The following is a 6,873-nucleotide window of genomic DNA, read 5'->3' as shown; positions in this document are numbered from 1 at the left end:
AAAAATTAGCCAGGTGTGGTGGTGGGTGCCGGTAATCCAAGCTACTCAGGAGGCTGAGGCAGGAGAATTGCTTAAGTCCAGGAGGCAGAGGTTGCAGTGAGCCTAGATGGCGCCACTGCATTCCAGCCTGGGGGGCAGAGCTAGACTCCATCTCAAAAGAAAAAAAAGAAAAAAAACTTGGCCAGAGGCAGTGGCCCACGCCTGTAATTCGAGCACTTTGGGAGGCCACGGAGGATGGATCACCTGAGGTCAGGAGTTCGAGGCCAGCCTGGTCAACATGGCAAAACCCTATCTCTACTAAAAATACAAAAATTAGCTGGGCGTGGTGGCGACTGCCTCTAATCCCAGCTACTCAGGAGGCTGAAGCAGGAGAATCACTTTAACCTTGGAGGTGGAGGTTGCAGTGAGCCGAGATTGCACCACTGCACTCCAGCCTGGGCAACAAGAGTGAAATTCCATCTCAAAAATAAAATAAGTAAAAACTTAACCACACTGCTAACTTAGCTAAGTATTTTTCTAGACATTTAAACCCATTTTAACCCAGCCATTTTGTCTCAGAAAACTTTGTTCCTATGCTATGTTTGATTCTGTGCTAAGTAAAACATTTAAATCAGAATTATACCAATATTTAAATCTTTTTGTTAACAAAGTATTTTCCAGCGCATTTTTTTTTAAAGCAGCTGAAATAGGCACTTGTTTATTTCCCCGGAAGGAGGCAGAATGGGGTTCTTGGGGAGTCTCTGTCCCAGCCTGATGCCTTGGACAGGCAGATCTCACTTCCAGAAGAGCACATGCCAGGAAAGCAGCCAGCAAGGGTAGAGGCCCAGGGACAGTAGTGGGAAGAGCAGGGCGCCTTAGGTGTGGTGCTGCAGCACACCCTGGGCCAGTACTGCAAGGAAGAGCTGCCAGCCTTCGGCCAGTGACAGTAGTGCCTCCTGCAGCTCCTGCCACAGGAATGGGTTGCCAGGGAGCGTGGCTGCCGGGCTTGTCAGCACCAGCAGGGCAGTGTAGAGGGTCCGGGGCCCATGAGGCTCGGCGAGCGCAGCGGCAGGCACCATAGTGGCAGCCAGCAAGAAGTCCAGTGAGAAACTGGTGAGGATGATGCAGCCCAGCTGCAGTGCTAGGCAGATCAGGGCTACCAGCTTCAGCACCATCCAGCCCCTGTCTGGGACCTGAGGGCTTACCACCCTGTGCTGGGGGAGGCGGGACACTGGGGCCAGGGACCCCTCTCGGGCTCCTCAAGACCCGCTCCAGCCTCAGGCAGCTGCATCCACAGTTTCAGAGCCTTGAAACCAAGGACCAGGAGCAAGAAGTCAGTAGCAGGCAAGTAGAGGCCGATGGAGACGAAGTGAGAGAGGGTGGGGAGCAGGTAGAGGAAGAACGGCTGGTGCAGGTGCTGCAGGAGGTGATTGAGCTTGCAGAACATGCCCTCCAAAGCCTTGCCCACTGCCACCAGGTCATACTTGTACTGGCGGAAGCTATTGATGCCACACAGGGTTCGGGCCTCCACACGGTAGCACAAGAAGAGGCCATAGGAGTGGTGGGGGTGGCGGGAGGCCTGCCACAGAGCCATGAGCAGTCGTGTCTGCAGGCCCTGCAGCAGTCTGGCCAACGACATCCAGTCCTAGGGCTGCAGCTTATCCTGAAGCGTGCACAACAGGCCCCCTTTCTGGCAGAAGGTCTGGAAGAGATTGAGCAGGTCAAGGTTGGGCAGCTGTCCAGGGCAAATTTTATTCAGACATTTTAAAACCTTGATCCATTTTATAAAACTACAGGATAGAAACCCAATTATAACTCATCCACTTTTTTAATATATATATACAGAGTCTTGCTCTGTCACCCAGGCTGGAGTGCAGTGGCATCATCTCAGCTCTCAGCAACCTCCACCTCCTGGGCTCAAGTCATTCTCCTGCCTCAGCCTCCTGAGTAGCTGGGATTACAGGCATGCCTCACCTATGCCTGGCTACTTTTTGTATTTTCAGTAGAGACAGGGTTTCACCATGTTGGCCAGGTGAGTCTTAAACTCCTAGTCTCAAGTGATCCACCTGCCTTGGCCTCCCAAAGTGCTGGAATTACAGATGTGAGCCACCATGCCCAGCCTCTAGCTCATCGACTCTTATTTTTAATTCACCAGAACTATTTTATCAGGATTAATCATTTTTTATTTAAATGACTCCATTTTGGGCCACATCAAAATTAACTGACTACAGATTCTGCTATTGTAAGTTTTCTTCAGGAATCAGCATTTCTTTAAGTCAACTTTTCCGGATCACATTAAACACAACAAAATATTTTCCAAAATCTTTTTCTTCCAACAATTTTTAGTCATCATAAGTTGTACCACATACAGTTTTAACCATTATCCATTTTGCACGGATTATTTGTATTATTAGTCTTCACTATGAGAATTAAAGTATCTCTAGTCAAAATGGTGGGGTCAAAGCATTCTACTTTTTTAGTTTACAGAGATTTAAATTAGTCTTAGCTTCTAGGAACATGCTGCTTGCCTAGACGTCTCCATAAACCCCTGTGCTGGCCTTGCCCCATTGATGAAACAGAAGAGGATTTTCTCAGAGCTCCTTACAAATTACAGGCAGGTAGAAGCCAACACATTGCTTCCTATTGTCCTGCTTAGGCACTGAAAACAGCCGTCCTACTCACACATCCTGGCTAGGAGTCGTGACTTTTTCTCTCTCTTCAATGAATAAATACCAAGAAAAGAGAGTCTGTTTTAGACAAATAAATTCCCAATTTATCTAAGGGTAACTCAGTCCCTCCCCCTCATCTTGCAGTTCACTGTAGGGAGACAACGCTGGTCTTCACCCGGGATTTTCATACTTCCCTCTTTCTTAAGAACAGAGGGCTCAGTTTTATCCTGGGCAGCAATTTGCCAAGCAAAAAGGCTACTGCTCCTAACTAACCTACCTTGTAGCTAAGGTGACCAGAACAAGTCCAAGCTAACTGGGCATGAGCAGAGGCACTGTGAGGGGCTCGGGGAAGCTGCCTGCCTGAAACTCACACAGCTGAGCGGGTCTTGGTCCTTCCCTCTCTCCTCTGCCTACCTCTGAAGCACAGCCCTCTGGGGTCCAGAGACAGCATTGAGGACAGAAGTCAGCTACTGAGACTCTGGGACAGCAGGACAGGTGCTGGCTGATGGCCATGGGGACAACCCAAGTCAGCATGGACAGCCACCTCCAGAGTTCTTTAACAGGAGAGAGAAAGCATTCTCTCTGGTCTGTGCCACAACTCTTCTGAACTTTCTGCTGTGTGTAGACAAATCTAACTCCAGCTGAGGTACTCACTTTTCCCTGAATCTCTGTGAGCTGGGACCAGTCCTGCCCTTCCCTGGGACACACGCAAGAGGCAGGGGTGTAGGCGACTGGCATGATTATAAAGATCTGGGGCTCTCGCCGGTCCCACATCCATGGCCACTTCTAGTAGTCACAGAGGTCCAGTTTCCCCTTGGGGAACTACTCCATTCCCCAAAGTCCATGTGGTTAAGTAAGTTTGGCTTACTTCCTGGTTGCAGGAGACAGGAACCAGGGGACATGTGGGACACGCGCTGGAGGAACCATTGGTACCGTGCAATGTGCTGTGCAGTGTGGCTCTGGTGCACCTGCCACCTGGGGCCCATGCAGACCCTGTGTGCACATGTGGCCATGGACATGAGGCCCAGGCATCCCCCTCAAAGCCCACACATGTCCACTCATTAGGAGGCCCAAGGGCACCCAGAGCACATCCCACACACCCAACAAGTATGGAGGAGTCGGACAGGGTCCACGGTGAGGCCTCCATATGCAGTTCCAGTCCAACTCCTCATTAGACACTTGGGAAACCCAGGCCCAGAGAGAGGAGGGGCTGGCCCAGGACACAGGACATGGGCAGAGTCCAGTTACCGCTTCCTAGGCCAGGGCTGAACCATATCCCATGGGGTTGTTTTGGGAATGGGAGCCGCTAGAATGCTGCAGATCCCCGCTTACTTTTCCCAGGAGAGGCTGTTTCCTCTCAGCATCCCCATGGTGCATACCCACAGGCACACACAAGCTGACATCACAGGGGATGACTAAGGGTAGGGTGGGAGGAGAAGCGGATCCTGGGGAGGTAACAAAGGGAAAGAAGAAAGAGGCTGAGGCAGCTCTGCTACAGACAGCAGCATCCAGTCACCAGCACCATGACCAGGGCCCATAGAATGGGAAAGGGAGAGATGCCAAGAGGCCAGGCTAGGGGATCCCTAAGGTCCCTCGGGTCGGCCTGGTCTGGTGCCACCTCCAGGGCAGTCAGGGGAGAGCAGGACCTGGAGTCCTGCGTCCACTGCTCTGGGCAGCTTCCACCAGGATGAGCTCCCTAGACTGAAGGGGCTACAAGAGAGAAGGCCTCAGTTTCCTTCCCCACATACTGAGGTGCTGGGCGTGGGTCACCCCAAGACTCCCACAGGCTCAGAAAGCCTCCGTTGCCCCAGCTCTCCATAGATGACCCGCTGTGCTCCGAGGTTCTTAGAAAATGCTTTCTACCCCTGGAGGCCCTTCTGAGCAGAGGAAGGCAGGGCAGTTGGTGTCCTGAGACTTGGAGTGGCCCAGGACATGGCAGAGCATGGACCATGCATCCCTGGACAAGGGCAAAGACCCCAGTGTGGGAGACTTGGGTCCTCCTACTGTGTAAGTGGAGCTGGGGCCACCTCCCTGGATGTGGTGAGGAGGCCTTGGAAGTGTCTGGACCCCGGGACAGTGCTGGCAGTAGGGGTAAGAAGAGTTTCTGATATTTCTCTCAATCCTCTTGGATTTTTGCCGCCTGGGATGCAGGAGAGTGGATTTGCCTTCCAAGTTCTGTGTCGTGGTTTTCCTTCTTTGGATGCAGTGCTAGCTCTGGCCACCAGGTGGAGACATGTGCCCACTGTGTTCTACAGGAGCACCTGAGCCAGGGAAGAGCCGGGGTCATTCAGGCCATTTCCCGCCTCCAACCTGACCTGCTTCTCCTATTGTCAGCATCCATCTCCACAGTCCGAGCTGGTCCGTGGTAGGATGTGGGAGCAAGGGGCTCCAGATCCTACCATTTACTCATTCAGTCGTGATGTCCAGGGCCTGAGTTAAGCCTGGGTGCCGCCGTGAAAAAGACAGACATGGTATGGTCCCTGTCCTCTGGGAAGGCACGATCTGGAGGGGGAGAGGGACCAAACCACAAAACATATAAGTGGGGAAAGGAACAAGTGCTGTGTCGAAGTAAAGCAACTGCTGCAGGAGAGCCTGGGGGCCACTTCTTGGTGAGGGGATCTGAAAAGGCCTACCTGAGGTGACATTCATGCCATGAGCAGAACGATAAGAGGTAGCCGGTCCTGCAGACATTTCCAGCACAGTGTGGGGAGGTGAAACTGTGCAGGGGCTCCAGGGCAGACGAGTTTGTCCAGAAAGAAGCTTAGAAAGGGAGACAGTGTGGCTGGAGAGAGCTGGGGGCAGAGCAGGGGAGGGAGGGAAGGGTGGAGCAGATCCTGGGCCAGGTCTGCTGTATGAGGGCCCCACTGCTGTGTGGAAACACTGCCCCACCCATAGCTGCCCATAACAACAGGCACTCACTATCTCTGTTTCCACAGGAGGCCCAGGCCCAACCCAACTCAACAGGGTGCTTCTACCACACGGTCTCTCAGGGGGCTGGGCTGAGGTCTCCTCTGAGACTCAACTGGGGCAGGATCCACCTTCAAGCTATTCATGGGGCTATTGGAAGGATTCCATGTGGACTGAAGGGCCAAGTTCCCCTCTGTTGTCCTCTCTGGGTCCTAAGCCACAGGAGCCTCCCCTGAGGATAGCTCCTAACAGAGCAGCTGCTCCCCAGAGCCAGGGCTCAGAGAGAGGAAGGGGGAAAGAGAGGGGAGGCAAAGAGAGGGAGAGAGGGGGGAAGAGAGAGCTGAGAAGATCTGGGAAAATGTCAGCCATAGTTACTAACAACTAAACCTTGGAGGAGATATCCCATCACTTTTGCCACATTGTGTGATTAGAACAGGGTCTAGTGCACACTCAAAGGGAGGGCGTTGCACAAGGATGTGTATCCCAGGGGTGTGGATCACAGGGAGCCATTAGGGAGGCTGCCTACTACATAGGCAAGAAAGGTACTTGGATTTGAATCTGGATATAAAGAGAAGCCACTGGAAGGATCAACGGAGGAAGACAATATATGAAGTCATTTAACTTCAACACTTTCATGGTTCAGACAGAGAAATGAGGCCAGAAGGAGAAATGACATTTCCAAGGTCACATGGCAGCAATCCAGGCCTTCCACAGGAGCTGTGGGGAGGCGGCGCTGCACATATGGAGATGTCATGGAGTAGGAGGCTGAGCAGTCAGCACCCCTGGGGAGGATTTGGGGTCCTCTTATCAGATAAATTTGGGATAAATCTGTTTTCTGACCTAAATACTACTTGCACAGCATATTGACTTTGTGAAAATTCGTAGCCTTGTATGTTTCATCTGTGCATTCTTTTTTTTTTATTTAATACCAGAAAACTAGAAAAAGACTTCTGAGAAATCTTGAAACCTCCAAACATGTGGTTTGACCCTCTATCTCTAAGGATGGGAGGGAAACTCTGCCAATGTCTGGGTTGTAGGTGGAGTAAAAAAAACTTGTAAATTTGATGAAAAACAGGTAGTCCCAGACCAGGATGGAGGGATCTAGGTGCTAGGAGGAGTGGGTCTGCCCAGATGGGCCCAGAGCAGTTTCCTCCCCCAGTGCTGTGATTCAGGCCTGGAATTCAACACCCATTTTGAGTGTTCTCTGGTCTTGTAGGTGAGGCAACAGCACACTTTAGATGACTAGAGGGTGGCTTCTCCTGCATTTGGTGAGCCTGGGGCTTTGGACCCCTCTTCCATTATTTGTGTGGGGTGCACA

At 51.8% G+C, this 6,873-nt stretch overlaps 1 pseudogene; it reads right to left on the bottom strand.

Moving 5' to 3' along the window:
* Positions 1-773: 773 nt before the first annotated feature.
* Positions 774-6,873, bottom strand: part of LOC108538919 (glycosylphosphatidylinositol anchor attachment 1 protein pseudogene) — a 31,526-nt pseudogene continuing 25,426 nt past the window's right edge.

Source organism: Rhinopithecus bieti, unplaced genomic scaffold (genome assembly GCF_001698545.2).
Source record: "Rhinopithecus bieti isolate Rb0 unplaced genomic scaffold, ASM169854v2 scaffold_15133, whole genome shotgun sequence".
NCBI lineage: Eukaryota > Metazoa > Chordata > Mammalia > Primates > Cercopithecidae > Rhinopithecus > Rhinopithecus bieti.
Note: the sequence above shows the minus strand (reverse complement) of the source record. Positions and strands in the feature narration are given on the sequence as shown.